Consider the following 23,815-nt stretch of genomic DNA (forward strand, 5'->3'; position numbering starts at 1 on the left):
GCAAATATTAAAAATAATGTCCAAGCATATAGTGCCTTTTTCAAAAAAACAAAAGACTGAAATAGTGCCATCAACAACTAATCCAAGGGAGCTGGTGGAAAAGCGAGTTAAATAACTCTGCATTTAGAAAACCTCATCCTGGGGTGACTCTGGGTCTTTCTATAAAAGGCTGGGCATCACCTTCCGTGGTTACCACAGAAGAAAAACAAACAAAGAAACAAACAAAAAAGCAGCCACAAAGCAAAACAGTGGCAGTCTACCAGAACCAAATTCCTTCATTTTTTTAGGCACTGTGCTTTTTAAAACTCTTTTGTAAACGTGGAGATTCAATGCCATTTTTCCTTTAGATTTTCTTAAAGACTTAATACCCTATTTAAGGCCAGTGAAAAACACAAGGAATTCATGGCACAGCACTATCCTTTTCTGGGAGACTCCTTTGGTGGTCCAATTTCTTTATACACAACGTATGCTCAGAACTTTGAGTTTGGGTGAGATTACTCCAAAACTGGAAAAACCATGAAGTAAGCACAATTTACCACCATGCATAGTAATCTATTGTTGACATTTCGGCATGATTTCTGCAAATGACATCCATTTCCTAAACCCAGTTACTCAGACCTGCACTATCAGAACTAGATCATCTATTTCATTGTCTAGTGAATTTGTGCCCCACAGATGAGTAGTAGTAGCGTGGTACTTTTCCAGGGTAACTGATGAGATTTTAAACTTGGCTTCCAGCGACCAAGGATGCAGTTGAAACACTGCCTCGGCTTAGTAGCTGGACTTGAGGCACCTTGGCAGGCTGTTTGGGCAGGTTAACAAAAAAGTCTTTAATGTGGGATACCCGCATGGAAGGCTTCATTGTAGAAAAATCTACATTCAGGTATAATAGGTGAAGTTAATAGCATTAAAAGATCTTATAAAAATTTATATCTTAATAGGCCCCTCTGCAACCTGTACCTTGCCCTGAATAAGGAGATAAAATCGTGGCTGAAACTTCTCATCTAGATTGCCTGTGAAAATTTACAGCGGTTTCCTCATGTCTTTTTTTTTTTTTTTTAAGGTCTTAGCATTTACCAAGTTTGTTTTAGTTTTCTTTTCTAAGAGTTCCCTACATCCTTCCCCTTTTCTGTCTTCTCGTCCCTCAATTCCCACTCTACCCAGTCCCTCCTTAACCAAGGAGAAAACAGAGACAACCAGGCTCGTAGGGATTTTTTTTTTTTATTCATCTATCTAACATAGCAAATGCACTAGAGGTTAATTAGATGAGCACATTTTACGATGCAAAAGAATAAGAATATCAGAGTTGTGCAAGAACGAAGGGGGTGGAGAAAATCAGGCAGGAGGATGGTAAGGAAAAAGGAAAGGAAAAAAAATGCAAAATGAGCAAACAGAAGTGATAAAGCTACAGGACCTTTGGTATGATTCTTTGATGAGCAATTGTATGCATGACCTTCAGAGGAAACTTACCTATTTCACGATTTGTTGACAGGCTGGTGTGTGACATTTTGACTAAAGGACCTAGTTACATTGTGAAGAGAGGAAAGTACCCTTTAGGTAAGGAATATAAACAAATGTCTTCAACTCAGACATTTTTGAAAGAACTCAGGAGACTCCTGCTAAAGTGCATGCGGGTGACATCCTGTAGCTGCTTTCAAAAAGAAAGATATTTGAGAACCTATAAGCTCGGTGCTAACTCATTTTCTCAGATTTCAGTAGAGAAAGAGTTGATCTAATACAAGAATTAGAAAAACACAGCTACTCTAAAGAAAGAGAATTTGGGAAACAAAAAAGGCAAAAGGAGTATGAATGGAATTTGTAAATTTCAACCTGGCTTAAAAATATATACAGATACCCTTAAAATTTCCAATTCAGAGTAGAGATAACAAAGGGAGGTTGATATTTCTGCTAATCACTACTATAAAGGACATTTGGTATGTTCCTGCTTCAAAGGTACTGTTTAAGAAAAATTAGAATATTTGACAGAGATTGAAATCTCTAAGGAGAAAGTTATGAAACATCTTGAGAAAATTCGAGCTCACTAGAACAGCAGGAGTGGATGACATTTAGCAATTAACTCCAAGGAAATAAAGAAATGCGCAATTGCAAAAATGCTGATAGGTTTTGCATAAAACAAAGTAATCTATTTTGGCCTTGAACAGCTGTTAAAAGTTCCTGCAAAGTCACTAACTAGTAAACAGCTGAGAATTCTTTTTTATCATCTATGTGCTGGGGGAAGAGAGAGAGAGAGAGAGAGAGAGAGAGAGAGAAGGGTAAGCTTCATACTTTACAGAGATTTGTAGGTTTTTAATAAATGACCCCAGAGAAGGCTTTGTAGGCCTGGTTTTTGGCTTCTTCTCCAAAGGGAATGCACTTGCTGCATAATTCTATCCAGCACATAAACCTTCCCTTGAATCATCAGGTCCTGCAAGATGAACATCCTGGACATTTATGAATTAGATGCTCTAATGGGCATCTCAAATTCTCTTGCTAAATATTTTATCTCATATAAAAGGAAATTCATTAAAAGTATGTTAGGCATTCTTTTATTAGAATAATGTTGGATAGTTGATATCAAAGAAGAGCTATACTTTAAATGATTTAAATTCTTTATTGCTCTTTACAAGCCAAAAGTCATTATCAACTAGCTAAGGGCTCCATTTAATCACAAGTAAATATAGTAAGGCAATCACAAGCATCAGAGAAAAAGCAAGCTTCAAACAGAAGTCCACAAAATGTATCTGACTGTGAAGTGAATATACTCCAAAGAAGCTTTTTAACTTATCTTGACAAAAACCAAACCATTGTTGAGGTTAAAAAGACTTCCATGTGTATCTTTGTGAATATTGCTGACAGGGTTGGTTATGGATTTTAATATCAAAGGTATAGTTGTTTTCTCTATATGAATAAAAGTATATATTTATATTTATAGTCAATGTAAGTTAACTATAATTTTCTTCTGTGGTAGACTACCAAACGTATAGAGTTGTATCAAGATTGAAATAAGAAGAGTAAATAGAGAGCTTTTGTAAGATGTGAATACAACTAAAAAGATCATGATCATTTTCATAAAGCATCTGTATCAGATCATTCCCTTCTAAGCTGAACCCACCAATGCAGAATGTGAATTCTCTACTCCCCACCTAGCTACCCTTCAAAACAATCTCAAGTTCACCCTCCAATTCACAGTGCTCTCTCCTTTCTCTGAAGCCAAGGCACTTAAAATTTATAGCACTCATTTGGTAATTAATCATGTAATGACCTGTGATATTTCTTTAATTGATATTATTTAATCTCTCTCTCTCTCTCTTCTCCCACTTCCTCTACCCCCGTGTCTTTTTTTTTTTCTTTCTCTCACTCACTGTCTCTCTTTTGCATCTTTTAAACTATGTTTTCAGCTTTTATGGGAATGAGTATGCAGTAAACTGCCACATTACAACACATTAATTCATGGCACACAACACTGTGTCTTGCATTTCATAAGTGCTCAATAAAAGTTTGTTGACTTAAAAAGTGAGCCTAAGAACTTAACCTTATACTAGAAGCCTAGCAGGTATCTGGAAAGACTTGATGAAATTGATGATCTGTGATTTGAAGGACAACACATGATAGGTAGCTAGACAGTAGGATGTCTCGAGGCTTAGCAATCTTCCAGAGACATTGTGCCAAATCTGCATTCACCCACTCCTTCCGAAGGTCATATGCATGTCAATGCCTTTGGGAGAAGGAAGCATGGCAGAGTCTCACAGATCATTTACCCACCTGCCCCGTCAGAGACCACTGTACTATGAAACAGCTTTGAGTCTCTTAGCAGAGGAATCCCAAGACCAAAAACCAAATGCTTCCAGGACTTAGATAGCTAGAATCACCATGGAAGGAGAAAGGGAAATTAAGAGGTTTCTTCTTCTATCTCCATGCTCCTTTCAATATCTGAGCATTCTAAAAGCCTGAGTCTTAATTATCAGCCAAGAAAAATACAAGGTTTTCATTTACAAACAAGGGGGAGGGAAACAAGGGGGAATGAATGAAGAGAGTTTCTGAGAGAACTTTGGTATCCAACAGACTTCTTTCTTACATTTTACTTGTGACATCAAAATCATCTCAATACCATCTCAGACACGAAAAGCAAAAGGCATTAAGAGTCTGCACCAAAAAATATTAAATTGAATGAAGAGAAACAGGATTGACTGGCAGTGAAGCTAAAATCTTCCCTCAAATCTTTAGTTCAAGTAGCTTCAGCTAAGCTCCAGAAATGGAGAATCTTACTTAAGATTTACTAGCTATTTAGGGCCATCTTGGTTGCTCAGTGGGTTAAGGATCTGCCTTCAGTTCAGGTCATGATCTCAGGGTCCTGGGATGGAGCCCACCCCCACAGTCCTGCTCCCCACTCAGCAGGGAGTCTGCTTCTTCCACTGCCCCAATCCCCGCTTGTGAGCACATGCCTTCTCTCTCTCTCAAACAAATAAAATCTTTTTTAAAAAGACTTACTATTTAATCACCAATGATACCTCATCAAATCTAAGAACATAATAAAATATCAGAATCTCCATGTTCACCTTCCAGAACAAAAAGTAGATTCTGATAGTCTTGAGTCAAATGTTTGTTAAGTTTCAATATAAGCTTAAAACCATTGGAAACCACTCAAATTTTCCGACAAGGAAAGTAAAAAATCAAAACCATAAATTTGGAACAATAATAACTGAACATAGGGATATATAAAATTATATATAATTGTGTAACTTTGCTCATGACTTCTCTGAAAACACACACAAAAATATTTAACATACAATTTCTAGGCATTCAAAGATGACAAATATGAGATCCATAGGAGCCAATAAACTACAGATTAAAAATTCTTTTTGCAGTTGGAAAGGCCAGCTATGTGGAAGCTAGTGGGAAAGCCTTGGGTGTTCTCTGAGTTGTAGTATCTTTCCCATAGCAAAGATTAGGTGTGATAGTGTAGTTATTATAAATGCTATAGATGTAGTAAGTTTAATTTGACTTAATATAGGTATGATAGGCAGAATAATGCCCCCACCCCAAATCCCTGGAACCTGTGTATATATTAGTTTACCTGGCAATGGAGTATGAGAATTGCAGATACAAATGAGGTTGCTAATCAGGTGACCTTGAGATGGGGAGATTATTTTAGATTGTCCCAATGGTTCCCTGTGTAATCACAAGGGAGTTTATAAGCAAAAGAAGTATGGGACCCCTGAGTGGCTCAGTCAGTTAAGCATCTGACTCGGGTTTTGGCTCAGGTCATGATCTCATGGTTGTGGGATCAAACCCCACATGGGGCTCCTTGCTGGGCATGGAGTCTGCTTCAGATTCTCTCTCTGCCCCTGCCCCTCATTCCCCCATCTTCTCACATGTACACTCTCTTTCTCTCTCAAATAAATTATTAATTTTTTAAAATTAAAAAAAAAAAGACTTAAGTGGAAGAGGAAGAGAGGAGAGTCGGTGTCAGGGTGATATAGTGTGAGAAAGACTCAACTAGCCATTGCTGATTTTGAACATGGAAAAAGGACACAATCTGAGGAATGCAGGTGGGCTCTAGAAGCTGGAGGAGATAAGCAAGTAGATTCTCCAGTAGAGTCTTCAGAAAGAACACAGTCCTGCCAACATCTTCATTTTTGCCCGGAGAACTATAAGATAAACAATTTGTATTTTTTTAAGCCAATATATTTGTAGAAAACTGTTACAGCAGTCATAGCTGCTTTGGCTGCCAGCCTAGGAAGCCAGAGAGATTGGTCTGGGAGTCTTTTCTAGGGAGGGTTCAAAGCAAGCAGAGCAGATCAACATTCCAGAACTCTTAAGAGGATTTGATCTGAAACCTGCTCATTAGAAAGGGAAAGTTAAATATAAGTAAGTAAGTAAATAAATAAATAAATAAATCCAAGATAAATCGATAGCACACTTCAATAAGCACTTATTAAACACCCGCTGCCTGTGATTCAAGGTAAAGTGCACAAGATCAATGTAGGTGGGAAAGTCCCTCCCTGAGTGCCAGGGAGGAGGCCTGGCCGGAAAGCTGCTTTTTGATGGCAGTACAGAAAAGGCAAAGATTAAAAATCAAGATGACAATTTCCCCCTTTTAGCTACTCACTTGCACAAGTCTGCTCAGCGGCTGATTTCCCACCAGAGGTAAGATGCTTGACTATAGGTATGGCTATAGTGAGAATCAGAGCACTTTTCCTTGACAAAAGAATGTATTTCCCACAAACTAGATAGAAATCCTAGAAGTAGTTTTTCTGCATTACTCTGTTTTCCCCACACGCCAGTCTCCTCTGTATCTCTCCTTTATCTTTACAAAACTCAATTTGACATTGGTACCTACATTAGTAGGTTCTAATAAGCAAGCAAAAACATAATTCTTTCCCAAAAATCCATAGACAAACATTAAGTGTCAAGGACAGATTTTTTTTCCCTATAAGTTTTGAGGACCACCTACAACAGCCATGACAGCTGTGCTAATCGAAAAAGCAAACGAGGCCACAAAGGACTGTTCTTTGACCATGTAATCAATTTTCCACTCAATGCATTGTTCATTCTTGGAGACTTTAATGCCAGAATTGATTTTAACAGCCATTATAGAAATACTTAAGTCAAAGGGCTTGCAACCTTTTTTAGCATGACCAATGGAATTTTTTAAATAGATATGTGAATAAATCATTGAGTATGATTCATATGCTTTTTTAAAAAGGTTCTTTGAGTCACTGTCCAGACACATTCTTTACAAGTAGTCAAGTGGACTAAAATCCCATACTGAGAAATAGTGCATTAGCTCAGTGTATGCTTATAAAAATTTTTTTTGAAACATTTGTGTACCATCTTCAGCAGGTCCCAGAAAATCCAATAGGTAATCAGTTAGCCACATAATGGACGATCACTATTCAACATGAAATCTGAGGAAGTTGTATAAGCAGTCTTGATGACAAAATGTGACCTAATTTGTGTGCAAGGCAGAAAAACCTCAGGAATGGGGAGCGATAAGAAGGAAATAAGTAATTGCTGTTCAAGGTGACCAAGCTGGGAGCTCTTCCATATGAAATAATATGTTGAAAGAATTAACCAAATGACTTCATGTATTTTTCAAACATCTGAAGAACAAGATAAACTAACTAAAATCTCTTGCTTATTCACATCTCCCCTGATAAGAATTACTTAAGGTATTCCATGGCTGGAAATGAAAATGTACATAAAATGAAGTCTGGGCCATAATTAATATAAAGAAAAAGCAATCTATTGGAAAGGGGTGCAGATTTATAGACATTGTACATGTGGAAGCTTTTTATAACTGATAGTGGAGCTTTTCATTTGTACTCTCACGGTAGACACATTTCTGATAAATTAGTGTGTATCTAAATCATCAAAAACAAGATTACCCAATAACAGATTGTTTTGTCTAGAATTTTATAATTATGTTGAGTTTATATTTGACTGAAATGGCATAGTATTTAAATCACATTACTGGAATATTGATAGCTAACTCTCTTGATCAGGACCCATCTATTACTGTCTTATAGACAATCACCAACTTCCACAAGACCTTTAACCCTCCACCATGCAGTATACCAGGGTTCAATCATTGTCATCAAAGGGCATGCACTCAGAGTTGGTTTAGTATGCAGCTACTGTTCATGGAGTGAACAAGCAGGCATTCATCCGAGTTCTCAACACCACACCTGTTCTTAAGGAGATGTCCTTACGTGTGATCAGGTGCCCAAGTGACACAGGCATGACATCCATGTTAGCAATCAGCATTTATCTGGAGTCCTGCATGCACCATAAAGCAGAGCTTTATTTCCATTTTTGGTTTCAACTAGGAACAAAGAAGGTGGACAAAGGATGATGTCTTTTCTCATCTTTGTTCAATGTCAATGTTGAACACTACCCATTTATCTTTCAGCTGAATGTGCCTTCTTTCTAGGTTTCCTAGTCCATAAAAACAAGAACAAAAAGATAACCAGTGTAAAATAATTTCTGTTTCATTCCAAGAAAATTTAAAGCTAAACTCTCTAAAAATGTTCATTCTTAACAGGTGCATAATCCCATGAGGGGGAAACAGTATATTTATTGATTTAATGGTCAATAAAAAAATCACAAGTTGAATGCACTATGAACTTGCATCTGATATTGTGAAAGTTACTGATATTGAAAGTGCATTAAAAGTCATTTATAGAAGATATTGAATGAGAATTTCAGGAAAGGAAAGAGTTTGAATTATTTTCTCTTTGAAGATCAAAAGAATAAGTCAGCTTGACTGATAATATTAGATGATTTAGAGTCATGAAAAAGATCTATTAGAACATGCATTAAAAATGGCATCATACCTCCCCCCACTCACTACCCCACAGGGCCCTGACTGACACAGGAAACAATCTCAAACTGAAAACTTTCTATACTCTTCAGGGAGTTTATTTAGTCATTTGTAGTCTTATCCCTGATTGTATAAATGAAGCACATTTAGAAGCCGCCAGTCTACATTTGCGACAAAGTGTGTTTTTCTCATACAATATTCCCTTTGTATACTGATTGTCATTTCATCCTTAAGGGCAAAGTGTACTTTTGACTTAATCTACAGAATATTAAATATAGGCTCAGCCATGTAACTATTAAAACATTTCTAAACTTTTTAATAGTTCAAGTATCAAAATGGCAAGAATACATATTTTTGCATTGGGTGGTCATATTTTGGATGGAATGGGTTATGTTCTCTTCTTCTCATATAACCTTAAAAATGATTTGTGTACACTGACCTATATTTTATGAGCTTCAATAAATACTGGAAATTTTAAGGTTACATTTGCGGAGAATATTCAGGAATTATTAACAGGGTAACAAAAAAAATCTCTGTCAGCCAGATGGTGAGCAATTGAAATGCCTTGTTATTTCTAAATGAGAAAATATACATCAATGATGTATAAATTTCATCTTTTTTATAAGCAGCTCAATACCCAACTTCTCTCTGACAAGACTGCTTGTATTAGTGTTCCATGCATGCATTAAGACAAATAATAGTCTGACACTTGAGCATAGTTAAAGATATAAAGGTAATACCCTTAATTTTGACTTCAGGTTGATTCTGTACCTCTTACCCTTTAATAAATTCCTACAGATAAGATTATTCCACTGACACACCTAACCTTCATTGGTTAATAAAACTTCAATAATAATTGCTTTGGGATGCTTTCTACATTATAAACACTTTCCATATATTGTGTTCTAATCCTCACAACTCTATGAGATATGAACCTATTATTGTCATCATTCCCACTGAGCAAATGAAGAAACGGAAGCAGGAAGAGATCCAGTAACTTGCCCACAATCTCACAGCCAGGAAGTAGTAAGTCTGCAATTCCCATCCTGCCCACTGAGCACCTGAATCCTTGCTCTTACTCACAGTGCTTTGTTGCCTCTGACCTTTCTTTTACTGACTGGCCCATCTTCTGCTTTTGCTTCCAGGGTTGTGTAAAGCCATTTAACTACAGTTAACTCTAAGAAGATCGCATTAATACGCACCTAGTTCCAACTCCTTTCCCTGATCTCAAAGGGCTCTCTTCCACCATGAACAGACCTACTTTACTTCTCTCATTTCCTGCTTAATCAAGCATATCTCTCACTTAAATACATCTTATGTTTGCCGTGTATGAGTCTGACTTTTAAAAGGAATAGCATCTACTGGTATTTAATCCAAGAAATATGAACAGTGACAATAATATGTGGTTTCCTGTCCTTGTAATTAGTATTTTAGTTTGAATCTAAAAAAAAATACAAGAGATTTGTGCTGTGACCCTGTTAAGGAAACCTCAAACAAAACTGGCTTCTGGAAGCCATAAAGGGTTTCAAGAGCCCCACTAGTACCACGCCTTGTGTCATCCAGCAAGAAAAAGGAAGATTTTTTCTCTGTTCAGCAGCAGCAAGCTGCCCCAGCCTGCAGCCGATGAGAAACCACCACCACTTCCAACTCCCATTTTCCTCCAAGAACGTTTATGGAAAACAATCCCTCCCGACCTCCACCTTTTCTCTATAAAAGGAGCCTCTTCTCCCTTGTTCTCCAGACTTGCCTATGGTTGGCCCCCGTTGAAATTCCTCAGCTATTGCTTAATAAATTTGATTTTGCTGGCTGAAATCATTCACCTTTTTCTTTTTAAAGGTTAATGGTTCCTTTTCTCTTCCTGTGACTCATTTGGAAACGATCCTTTTTTGTTGTTTTATTTATTTTTTAATTTTTTATTTATTTGACAGAGATCACAAGAAGGCAGAGAGGCAGGCAGAGAGAGAGGGGTAATCAACCTCCCGGCTGAGCAGAGAGCTCGATGCGGGGCTCGATCCCAGGACCCTGAGATCATGACCTGAGCTGAAGCCAGAGGCTTAACCCACTGAGCCACCCAGGAGCCCCTTTTGTTGTTGTTTTAAAGCGTTATCTAGACTTGAGGATTACCATCCTCCAACTTGGAGTGAGAAGGGCAGGGTAGAAATGGCACCCAGGCAGAAAGCCTAAAAGTTCTCATCTTTAAACAGTGCCATATGGGGCAAGCAACATTAGTAATGCAAAAGCTTTACTTAAGAAACCTGTTTAGGAAAATGAACATAGCACCTTAAGAGTGGGAGCAAGTGTGGGAGACATGACTCCTCCTACCCGGGCCATCCACATCCACTTGTTGCCTTCCCTCCTTCTCATGGTCAATACTCCCTTTTTTTTTTTTTTTTTTTAAGATTTTATTTATTTATTTGACAGGGAGAGATCACAAGTAGATGATGAGACAGGCAGAGAGAGAGAGAGAGGGAAGCAGGCTCCCTGCTGAGCAGAGAGCCTGAGGTGGGACTCTATCCCAGGAACTCTGAGATCATGACCTGAGCCGAAGGCAGCGGCTTAACCCACTGAGCCACCCAGACGCCCAATACTCCCTTTATTAAAATGCAACCAAACTTTTCCCCTTTCATTTTTAGGCCTTTTCCTTTAGTCCATGAGATGTAGAGAGCACATAAAATTATGTAAATCACTAGTGCAGAAAATCAGGGTATATTTTGTCTACAGAAGTTAGTCCTGGTTAATATATTGTTGAAAATTCTATTGCCATGAGGAGCACAGCCAGGTGTGGCTTCATGCCCCAGAAGCGAGGATGCAAAGGCTGTGGATAGCCTTACCTGCCCGGTCAGAGTCTAGCCAGGCTAGAAGAGTACTTCCCGCAGAACAGAGGTGACAGACTAATGGCCAAGCAAAGGAGCCTGCTGTCCAGGCATATAAATGGCGCCCTGCACAATGGTGTGGGGTGGCCCACCCAGAGCGTCAGAACAAGACAGGACTGAATTGGTGAACACCACCCATCACCAAACTGGCCCTCAATGATCTCTATGGAGAGTGATTTCCTGCAGTGGTCAGCATCTAGTCTTCATCTGTTCAAACCTGCCAAATCTGAGCCTCACTGGTGGAATATTTGCCCATTATGAAAATAATTGACTGTAGCTCCTTCAGTTTTTCCAAGATGTGAATTAAAAAGGAGTCCAAATTGATGTCACCTACAAAGTAGAAATTCTGTAAGAAATACATAAACAGGATCATATCTTCAAAACCCAGTGTCTCTTGAGTTTCAACTTCACTGTCTTAGTCTTCCAATGTAAAATATTTTATCATGAATATACGAACCCTTTGATATGAATATGCTTGGCAAACTGGAGAAAAGAAAGGACAGTCCTATTAACGAACAGCAAGCACAGAAAGCATTTTATTTTTTCTTTTTTAAAGATTTTATTTATTTATTTGACAGAGAGAAATCACAAGTAGATGGAGAGGCAGGCAGAGAGAGAGAGAGGGAAGCGGGCTCCCCGCTGAGCAGAGAGCCCAATGCGGGACTTGATCCCAGGACCCTGAGATCATGACCTGAGCCGAAGGCAGCGGCCTAACCCACTGAGCCACCCAGGCACCCCAGAAAGCATTTTCTATTAAAACTTTATGATCTTTAAGTGAAGAATTTTTACAGGAGGAAACAAATATCTTTAATTATTTTACTGTTCTCTAAAAATAGCAAATGATTTTGGTTGTGAAATATCCTCTCTGAAATGCCCATAATATTTTTTATTAGCATTTCTTGCCTTTTACTTCAGCATATCTATTTCCTCATACATTAAATTATTAATTTTAAATTGCAAAACAAATTTTATATGATTTTTTTCAATCTATGTCTTAAATATTTGGGCAAAATCATATAACATTTGTCCCAACTATTCTATACAATAGAAATTATACGAAAGCACTAAAAGTTGAAGTAGAAGCAGTGTAAGCTTAAATTATAATCATAATATGCGTTGTGATTACTTCCATTTGGAATATAATGTGATAATTGTGAAAATTATGAGGTATAAAATCTTTCACCCAAAAACATTCTCTTAAATGTGTAAGATAGTCAAATTAAGCATTCATCTAATTATATATTTCTTCTCTTATTATACTTCTCTAAATTGTCCAACTTCATAAGTGCTTTACTTGTTAATTTTTAAAAATTAACATTATAAAAAAAATCAAACAAAAAATCCTCTGCCATATCTCTCTGCCTTTGAAACCTTCAGCAAAGAAAATCCGAATTTACATTTAAAGAGACCACCAGCCTTCCATTTTTGACAGTACAGTACACTGGTTTATACATACATAGTTCCCATGTATGATATATTAGTAATAATAGAAATATATCTCCCACTTTCATCATCTTAATAAAGTTGGCAGTAAACTTAAAATCACATCCTTTGATCTTTAATTGCACAAGTTACACAAAACTTTCTTTGCTCTGGTTTCATTTTTTTTAATCTTTTTTAATTGTTATTATTAAAATTTTTATTTAAATTCAAGTAGTTGACATATAGTACATCTTTGGTTTCTGATATAGTGTTCAATGATTCATCAGTTGCATATAAAACCCAGTACTCACCACATCACGTGCCCTCCTTAATAACAGGCTCTCTTGAACCTTCTCTGATCCTATTGTGTGAACAATTGTCTTAATCACTATTACTGCCACATGATAGAATCCACATAAAACCTGAATTGACTAGTGGCTTCTTTCAGTTCCATGTATATTTACATTTATTTCTCCAACATGAGATTTACAAAGAAAATAAAACTAAAATTTGGGTGCCTGGGTGGCTCAGTGGTTTAAAGCCTCTGCCTTCGGCTCAGGTCATGATCTCAGGGTCCTGGGATCAAGGCCCGCATCGGGCTTTCTGCTCAGCAGGGAGCCTGCTTCCCCCTCTCTCTCTATCTGCCTCTCTGCCTACTTGTGATTTCTGTCTGTCAAATAAATAAATAAAATCTTAAAAAAATATATTAAAATTCACCCCACAGCTGAAATTGCCTTTTCCATTTTCTATTATTTAAATGACTCAAGAATAAATATTCAGTAGGGAATTTTGCTTCCCATAAAATGGTAGAAAAGACAAATAAATAGTTAACTATTTATTTCAGTCTTTAGTTTGCTTTCTATTTTAACTCTTCCACAAGGACCCCCGTTCCCTCTCTCACTCTAAAAAGTGAGCAGCAAAATACAGACCTCCCATCTCTGTTTTAAGTGAACAAATAAATAGCTTTGCTTCCTTTCTTACTGTCAACGATTTCTTTAAGTTCATCAATGGATTCTGACTTCCGCACTTGGTACACTCATCAAAATCGCAAAGGGACCGTCTTCTGATGCAGAAGAACTGCCATCACTTGTCACGGTCATCGATGCAAGATCCTATACAAGTAGTTGGCATCCAGAACAGCTTTCCGTATCTTTCCACTTCATCGACCTCCCATCATTTTCTAATCACACATGAGAGCATCTTTTTTCCATCTCAACTATCAAATTTTCTTTTCTTCTGTTCATATTTAATTCCAATATTATTTTAACTCTGAAATGTTGGCAGTTGTAGCCTGCATATAAAAAGCTATGTAAATGAAGCATTATAGTGTAGATAATACATGTGAATAACCACGCAGCAGCTATGCACCCAAACCAGAGATGCGTGGAAGGGCACGCCATCCAAAAAGAGCTGGGAGTGTCCATTCTGCCTAACTTCTAATTGACATCGCCACTCTGCCAGTAGCCTTCACCTATGAAAATGAACATGGTTAAGTGACATAAAGGAAGTTACTTTGATGAGACACACAAATATTCAAAAAGGAAGTGCCTGCCATACACAGTTGCCCGAAACCTACTGGGGAACTCCGATCTGTGTATCAAAGTAGTTAGCAACCCTATCAGTTGCTTTGTTACTGTGCTAGATCGTTTCTGCTACTTGCTAATGGGTCAGCTGAAGTTACTTTCATTTTTACCTCACCAGAGAACTCTAGTTCATCTCTGCAAATGAGACACCAGCTATTTGACCTCAGAAGAAAAAGTATCATGAGTTTGGGGGCTGATGATTTTCTAACGTTAATGATAGGAGCCCTGGATTTCTGATTGATCTCCAGCTTTATTTAGGGAAAACACATCTGTATAAGAATCTGAAAACTTACCAAATACTGAATTAAGTATTTAAGCATAAATCTACTGTATCAAAGTGTTAGAAATTCTTTTTTTTTTTTTAAGATTTTATTTATTTATTTGACAGACAGAGATCACAAGTAGGCAGAGAGGCAGGCAGAGAGAGAGGAGGAAGCAGGCTCCCTGCCGAGCAGAGAGCCTGATGTGGGACTCGATCCCAGGACCTGAGATCATGACCTGAGCTGAAGGCAGCGGCTTAACCCACTGAGCCACCCAGGAGCCCCAAAGTGTTAGAAATTCTTATCCCATTACTTACATGGGTGCCATAAATTTTACTTTGAAATGTACAGATACTATCTTTTTCCTATAAATGAGGTCATTATTGATTGGCCTAGGAAATGGACTCCAGAATGTTCATTTAAACTCCATTCCCTTAGGAAATTAACAATTTCATAATAATAATAAAAATAAATATATTTTAAATACGGAGTTGTATGTTTCTTCTCCTCTGTTCTTTTCTGAAAGTCTCTTAAGCATAACCTAGCTTAAAAAAAAAAAAAAGAAGAAGAAGAAGTAGCAGCAGCAGCAGCAGCCTTGAGTCAAAATAATCAATTTTGGAAGTAGTAATATCAATTTCCTTGGCAGAGTTGCTGAATAGAGTGTTTATTGACTATGAATGTAAGTTACTAAGAAAAATTAGTGATATTAGCAAATGGTTATACTATACAAATCCCTGTGATAGGACAATAGCTCACCGTTCCCAGGACAGACGTGAAAAACATTTTTGAACAGTCTGAAATGATGTGCACTGTTCCTGACCTTAAGATTTTTGACTCTGGGGGCACTGGTGGCTCAGTTGGTTAAGTGTCTGCCTTTGGGTCCTGGGATTGAGTACCCCCATCCCCTCCCTGTCAGGTGGGTCAGCCTTCCTGCTCAACAGGGAGGGATTCTGCTTCTTTCTCTCCCACTACCCTTTCCTCGGCTCATGAACTCTCTCTATTAAACAAATAGGTAAAACCTTTAAAAAATATATTTCAACTTTGAAAAACCTCAAATGACTTTAAAATGTATTCAATGTCCTTATTACTATCCCAAATTTAAATTATTTTTTCCATTTCTTAAAAAAAGAAAAAGATCTAAGACTACTACATTAGGAACTATGATAAGATGTTCTTCCTTTTCTCTTCCCATTTCACCAACTGTGTGTTGATGGTGACTCACCAAACTTTCTCTGAGGCCCTTACACTTGGGCCCTTTATGTGTGAGAACGTAGTAAAATTTGGTTTAGCCTCATCAGTTTGCCTGCTGATGGCAAGTCTCTTTTTTGTGCTGAGTTACCAGTCCCTACAAGATGGACAGTTTTTATTACTCTTTATCACTTCTCCTTAACCCCTCATCCAAAATTACTTTCATCCACTCTTGGAATTTCCAAAGTTTGTTGTAAAATCCTCCATGAAAGCATTCCTTTAGCAATGTAAACATTATCTGGTGAAGATTTAAGGAGATTCTCTTTAAATCACTTCTAAAACGCTTCCTATGCCCTGATGGGCCCCAGTCCAACTATTCCCTGCACTGTTTTCAAAGTTTGGTGTCAGAACAACATTGACCATTTCTCGACTAGGCTTGTTCTATGACCCCCCCCCATTACACTTAGGATAGAGCAGGAAGCTTGTTACTATAAAATGTAAGGCTGTTCAAATCATGGCCTTCTATTACTCCTGGTTTACACTATACAGTCATTTCTGTTTTCATCTTAATTTCCAGAACTTACTATTTATAGCCACTTCAAATTATGGCATTCCAGGCCATATTTCCATATACTGGTCCCTCCATGTGGAATGCCTTCCCTGAGCTCCATCTCTACCATCATACCATGATGTTATAGTTAATGTACATGGATTAGTCTACAGATTCTACTCAAAGGTCACTAGCCATTGGCAATGTTAACTGATGCTTTGCCACAAGGTGCTGGGATTCCTTCCACCCTCTGTAGCCCCACAGCAACCTATACATACTTCTATTGTGCCATTCATAATTTTAATTGCAATTATTCAACATGTTGTTCTCCCCATCTCCTAATTATCTTTATTTCATTATTCATCTGTATTGCTTCAGCAGCTACAACAGTGCGTGGCACCTAACAGCTACTCAGCTCCAGATGGTAGGAATCTGGCATGTCAACGTCATTTGTAGACCACAAACTCTGCTGCCAGCCATCTTTCTTTGTTCCTTTCTTCCTTCAGTCAGCAAATATGTATTGAGTGAAAATTTATGAAGAATATTTATTTCTTATATAATTGATTGGTATTTAAACCCTTGTACCACTTCTACATACTTTCCCCCATAGCATTCATTTTTAGTCTTTTTATTGGTTACTTTTATAATGTTAAATAATATGTAAATGGCCTTACTTCTTGAGTCATCAGTAGACCAATTTCCTGACTCCCTGCAGTGAAAAATAAGGATACCAGACCTCTTTTCTTTACCTGTAACTTTCCTTTCCCCCTTTCAACTTCCAAATTCAGCCATATGGGCTTTCCCTTTAATAAGAGTAATGGCATTTATGTTCTGTATTGTAAAGCATAATTATGTCCTTCAGCATAATTTTTGTATATACAAAAATCAATGGCTCTATTGTTATAACTATGTAAATATTATGTGCTGCATAACCAATACTGTACTATAATTGCATTTCCTTTTGTGCACAAATTTACTATTTTGCTTTGTTTTGCTGGGTTTTATTTTGTTTCTGAAGTTTCTACATGTAACTTTTTTCTTGTGTTGACTGTCTTTTTTGCTTCCTCAAATTGCTCCGTATTTTCAAGGATAACATTAAATCTCTAGAATTATCTCTCTTTTTTTTCCCCCCAGAAACCTCGCTTCCAGTTCTGTATCCATCTGAACTCATTGCCTCCCAGAGCTGCTGCACCACTAAATCTTGAATCAACCCTTCAACATGCTCCCTGATTCTATGTGTTCCACATCCCTGTTTAAATGCTTGGAATCTACCCTCTCATAACTTCTAAAGAAAGGGAAATAATTAGAGACATGAAAATATGTCTCTTCCAGATTCAGTTTGGCCAAGAGATTAGCTGGGTATGTAATTCTAGATTGAAACATTATTTCTCAAACTTTCTAATGCATTGTTGCATTAATTTCTAGCATCTAATTATACAGATGTATAGTTGATGCTAATCTGTTATTTGTTGTTTTATAAACTGTTCATTTTGGGGAAGTTTTTAAGTCATTACATTAGCCTTGGTGTTGGGAAAACTTCACAATTAGTGAAGTCTAGTATTTTTTACCCCCCATTCATGTTATGTTGAACATTGATTCTTCTGTTTAAGAAAACTCTCTTATTATATCTTTGATGGTGCTATTAGTTAGAGGTTGGCTTACCTGCATGGCCTCCATTTTTGTAGATATTTTATCTCCTATCTAATATCCTGCCTCTCTTTGCCATTTTAATCGTTTCTCACATGATTTCTTTGCCTTTTTGACTTTGTCAAAGTATGTGTTAAAATTCCAGTTTCTGCAATCATATTGCATTTCCAAGATCTCTTCATTAGAGCTAGTAGTTGACTAAATAATAATAATCAAAAAATGAATCTAGATAAGTGTTAACATTAGAGAGTAACAAAACATTAAAAAATATTTTATATAGCAAAATACAAAAGTATAAGTAGAATAGTCATCAGCCATACTGATTATTTTTAATTTGCTATTACTACACAGCAATGGGCTAATGAAATAAAAATAGAACAGATTATTCTTATAACCCAAATTTTAATGATGAAAATACATTGGGAATATGTTTCTACTCTTGGATTTATTTTCTTCATCTAAAAATGATAGTTAAATATTGTATAGCCCATAACTTACAGAAAAATCAACTTACTTATATTTATGAGGAATTAAAGATAAAAAGAACTTTGTCTTCATCTTTATTTCACTTGAACTATGTTATCATAGAATTACCAAACTTAAAAACTTTACAGATCTCATATTCACTAAACCAGTGACACTGTTTGGTTATTGAATTAGTATTATGTTTTAAAAGGTTTTCAAATTCTAGTGACTTTGGAGCTAAAATTTCCGTGACGTTTCATTATGTATTCATGTATCCAATTTATACTTCACAGTAAGAAATCCACTGAAATCTACCTTTATTTCATTGTTTATTTTGTACCTGTTTACAAACTTGTCCTTTCTAAAGATTTTGAGAATGCAAAATCAGAGAAACAAAAGACATTGATTGGATTATGATTCAAGCCAGGTGCCAAAAGTAGACACTGATTTTTTTAATTATATTCAGTGCAAAAATAGATAATGTGATCCCTATTTACAGTAGTTCATCTTGGCCTTTAATCATTTGTTTATCCATGAGACTATTGATTGCTTCTCTAGCAAAGAGAACTGCAGTGACACAGGGGTAAGAAGAGAAGCAGTGTAATTCTGTGCTGTTGGCTGTTCCACGCGATGAAACTATAATTCACAAAGTGATAGATAACAGAAGGTAATTTTATGGTTACTAAGAATGAGTTTGCATTTGTTTGTGTAGTTACTATATAAATTTATAGATGCATTTTGTTTGTATCGCATTTTAAATTTTAGTGGCTGAGCAGGAAGAGGATTGAAGTAGTACAAGGAGTATGTTCATGAACTCCTTTAGCAGCCACTTGTAAAGGTGGACTGTAATTCAACATGAAATAGGTTCAGAATGTTCCCACAAACTCATTATAAATCAAGCTGCTCCGAAGGTATGGTGTTATTAAGTTTGTTTTTTGATTTTCTCTTGCCCTTCCTCCATCATCTTATCTAGAAAAAGAGTTTAAAGGCAGGAAAAGTAATTCAGCAAGGACCTACTTTTAGTGGCTGAAATAAAAAGAGTCTTGCTAGATACATTTCACTAAGCCATAAATGCAGTTCTGAGAGTCAGGGATTTTTTTTTTTTTTTTTTCCATATCTTTGACTGACTTTGTCATCCGCTATCCGCCAAAGTTTGATAATGAAGCAGTTAATTGACTACACAAAATTAGACGTGTATTTTGGAAACTGTAGATGACTGTCACAGGAGTCTAACTATAGTGATGAAGTTCAGCTGATTCCAATAATGCTGCTGCTGGTTGCCTCTTGTGCATTAAGCTCAACTAAAACATGTCAGGAGTTATAAAGGTTTACTTTTTTGTCCTTGTATAGATGCTAGAAAATCATTTAATATAGGCCATTATGGTTTTCATGTTGTGGGAACCTTCAGATCTTATAATAAGAAGCAGAACTGAACCTGGAAGAGCAATCTCAAATCTACATTGATAGAATTATACTTACATTACACCAGTAGGTCCTTTCAAGATTGTGAATTGCTTGAGGACAAGGAATTACGTCTCATGCATTATAATGGCTGGTACCCAGTTGATTTTCAATGTATATATATCGAACAGGACTGGACTAAACTTTGGACAACTTGTTTTAGGTAGCAGATGGTTTTCCCTAGTGCTTCATAAATTCTCAGTGCACATTCTCACTTGGTGAACCAACTATTTTCTCAATCTGAGCTGTCCTCAACATTAGTCATGGAAATAAGTTCCTCTGAGGTTTTCCAATCCTTATGCTAGAACCTGGCATTATAAATAGGTGTTACATTATTGTTCACTAAACAAACAAGAATAAATGTAAAACATTTGGTAGCCATCAAGCCTCAGAAGTCTAAAAAGTTTGAGTATTAGAGAGTTATACAATGTAAAAGCTACCTTCATTTGAAGCATGAAATCCTTATTATTGCTCATTCAGTTAATTACTTAAACATTCTTTAAAAATAGATTTAAGGACATTGGACATTGGGAGGGTATGTGCTATGGTAAGCTATGAATTGTGTAAGACCGATGAACCACAAACCTGTACCCCTAAAACAAATAATACACTATATGTTAATTAAAAAAAGAGAGAGAGAGAAATACTAAAGAAAGTTCATTAGGCTGAAAGTATTCCCAGACAGTCATTGGAATCCATGCATAAAAAAGCAAAATATGTACAGTAAAAGTAATCATGTAGTTATAAAAGCCTACATGAATGGTAAAATACAAAATAAAATAAAATAAGGTTTAAAAGATTCCCAACTTCGGCAATCTCTATGCAAGACCAAATAGGCAAATGACTTTACGTAAAGATCTAAAGAATAAAAGTGTTACATAAATGCTAAATATTATTAGGAATAGCTTTTGTGCTTAATAAATTTAAATGAATCAAAGATGCATTTATTGAGTGAATATTACAACTTTGGCCTGTGCTACATTCTTTAAGACATTTTTATTTATTTTTTAAAGACTTATTTATTTATTTATTTATTTGATAGACAGAGATCACAAGTAGGCAGAGAGGCAGACAGAGAGAGAGGAGGCAGGCTCCCTGCTGAGCAGAGACTGTGATGTGAGGCTCCATCCCAGGACCCTGGGATCCATGACCTGAGCCAAAGAAGAGGCCTTAACCCACTGAGCCAGCCAGGCGCCCCATTCTTTAGGACATTTTTAAAAGGTGATGTGACATTCTGTGTTTCTGGAGGCTTTTGATATAGCTATAAGTAAACAATTCAATGACAGATTAAACTATGATATACCAAATGGGAGTAATCATTCTTCTCTAAATACATTCAACATTTTCCTGCCTCCCTACACTTTCACAAAATACTCTCTTCAACCCATTTCTGCGTATTCCAAAGTCTACTCTTCCTCCCATGCCAGTTCATGCCACCTTGTTCTGAGCCGTTCTTAGTCACATCACTAAGAATCACGGTGTCCTTTCTCCATAATGTCACTTCTCTTTGACCTCTAACCCACACTTAGCACAGTCTGCTTTACATAACAAATTTTCACATTGACTCTTCAAATCTGACTGGAATCTCCTTGAGGATCAGAACTTAGGTATGTGAAAATGCTGGGCAGTGTTTGACACCTAAAACATAGTCAATAATAATTTTCCATCTTTCTCCTTTTCTTATATCTTTTCTTTGCTCCCAACAGTGCTTTAAACTTAGTAGGTATGTTTAAATAATCAATATTGAGTGACATAATCAGTCATCCTTATATTGGGTATGATAGAAGTTTGAAAATTAATATGGAGGAGAAAGATGAGAGTTGTGGTGATCAAATATCATTGTATAGAGAAAATTCAACTTTAGCTGGAATTAAGGAAGAGGAAAGGCTATAATAGAGTGACTCGAGGGATAAGAAACAAGATTTGCAAAAGTATGAATGCAAGAGGTTATTTGTGCGGAGAACTGGAAGGCCAACATCCTTGAATGTTGCATTTGGGAAAGCCACTGGAAATATGATTGGGAGATGGGGTGAAGTGAATGTTCCAGGAGTTTGACAGCTGGGCATAGAGCTTTGAACAGGGATAATAGAAAGAATAGAAAGATACTGTAAGTTCTTGATCAGAAGAGAAAAAGAATTTAAGATACTCAGGAAGCTTAATCTAACAGCAGAGTATGGCACAGAATAAAAAAAAAAAAAGAGATTGGTTAAGACCAATTAAAAGATGCCAAAGTAATTAAGAATGAAATAGTGAGTTTCTAAATGAGGGCTACAGCCATATAAATGGGGGACTTTGGAGATGAGTCTGAAACTTATGAGATAAATGGAATATGAGATAAGCATATCAGATAAGGACTTGGTAATTCTTTGTATGTAAAGCAATGATTTCCTTTTTTTCAAACATATTATCATGTAAAAATTTGTATAGGACTGACCTAGCTTTGTGAAATCTTATTTTGCCAAGTTAAGAACATTAAAGTAATAAAACAATGCCTACCATTCCCAGGTTTTCGTGAAAGAGAAGATATTTCAACACTAAAAGGTAGCAAGAATTTTTCTGCATTCTCTGCTAGAGGTGTTTGCACACAACTTTGGTTCCCCTGGAGTGACCCACGTACTCTCTGAAACGCCACTCATCCTTCAGGACCACTTCTCCATAAAGTTTTTCATGGTAAGTGGTAGAAACAGTGGAAAGTGCTTACTTGCCCTATTGTGTGTATCACATTCTTTCTCATATTAAATTTATTTACTTGCATGATTGGTTCTTTTATTACAATGAAGGTTTTTTAAGAACATTTACCTTCAATTATTCCTCATGGAGTAGCTGACATAAAATAGATGCTCAGTGGTTGAAAAAAGACGAAAAGGGTAGACAGTGATGGAAGGGCTTCTAATTTCAGAGCAGGAAGTGGACAGACACACTGAGAGAAATGGGAAGAGGAGCTGGTTTGGAGAGGAGGTGACAGCACTCCATTTTGATATGTTGGATTTCAAGATATGGAATAATAACTGGAATGACTGAGATAATAACAGGAAGTATCAGTAATCTGAAGTATGAGAGAAATTCTAGAAACTAAGCTACATTAGGTTGTTTTCTACATAGAGAGAATCATTGAAATAAATATGGTCTTGATGGAGTAGGACTAAACAGAGAAGAAAATCAAATATGTGAGCATTTTGAAGACTACCTGTAGCCAGTGGAGAGAAAGATGAAAGGAAACTGATGGAAGATGGTGGGGGGGGGGGGAAGGGGGATGGGACAGACCATCAAAAGGCATTGTCCTAGAAGCCATTGAAGGACTGGGTTCAAAGGCTGGAGGTCAGTACTCAACTGCTAAAGAGAGTTGCCCTTCATGATTCCCACATGCAACCCTGTTAAACAAGAAAACAGTACCAAAATTGACTGCAAAGTCTAACTTAAAGCCACCATTAAGTTATGGCCCTGAGAGAAAAAAGTAAGAATACATTACTTGTTGGGATGTTAAAAAAAAAAGAGAAAGAGCTACACCATAGCTACAAATTATAGAGTGGATGCTTCACAACACTATGTCAATGAAAATAGTTCATCAAGAAAGGTTATATATAATTCTGGTTCAGTGTACACTAATTTATTTTTCATTCCATTTTTAATGAATTCACATTAGAGATGTTCTTTTGAAGTCATAATGTGTTATTTTTAATAATTTATTTCTGAACTTTAAAAATTAATAATATTTGCACAGGGCCATTTTATAATCACAATATGGTACTTCAAGGTGTGAATTATGATATAATAACTCATAACTTGTGCATTTAAACAAGCACTCATCCTATGGCCTCATTCTTAGCAAAGCAAAAGGTATGAATTATTATGCACTAACTCATGCTTTGTCACATATTATTACTTAATTATGGAGGAAGAGGAGAATTTCAACTAATTTCAGTCTTGAAAAATCTAACATTTTATCCCTAAAAGAAAAAAATCTCAGATGCTTATTTGACACTATTGAATCCCTTTAAGTCGTTTTCCATTCAGACCACTCTAGATTAACTTTTTATAGCACC

The 23,815-nt window shown here is 36.5% G+C and overlaps 2 long non-coding RNA genes across 2 annotated transcripts in view; one reads left to right on the forward strand and one right to left on the reverse strand.

Annotated features, from left to right (window-relative positions):
• Positions 1 to 23,815, forward strand: part of LOC309849048 — a 40,382-nt gene that overhangs the window by 13,722 nt on the left and 2,845 nt on the right. The window contains exon 2 of the long non-coding RNA XR_014303454.1: positions 22,278 to 22,442. This is a non-coding gene — a long non-coding RNA (uncharacterized lncRNA). The remainder of the gene's footprint in view (positions 1 to 22,277; positions 22,443 to 23,815) is intronic.
• Positions 1 to 23,815, reverse strand: part of LOC309849049 — a 69,813-nt gene that overhangs the window by 1,620 nt on the left and 44,378 nt on the right. The gene's annotated exons all lie outside the window — the stretch shown is intronic.

This window comes from Mustela nivalis, assembly GCF_964662115.1.
Source record: "Mustela nivalis genome assembly, chromosome: 15".
Classification (NCBI taxonomy): domain Eukaryota; kingdom Metazoa; phylum Chordata; class Mammalia; order Carnivora; family Mustelidae; genus Mustela; species Mustela nivalis.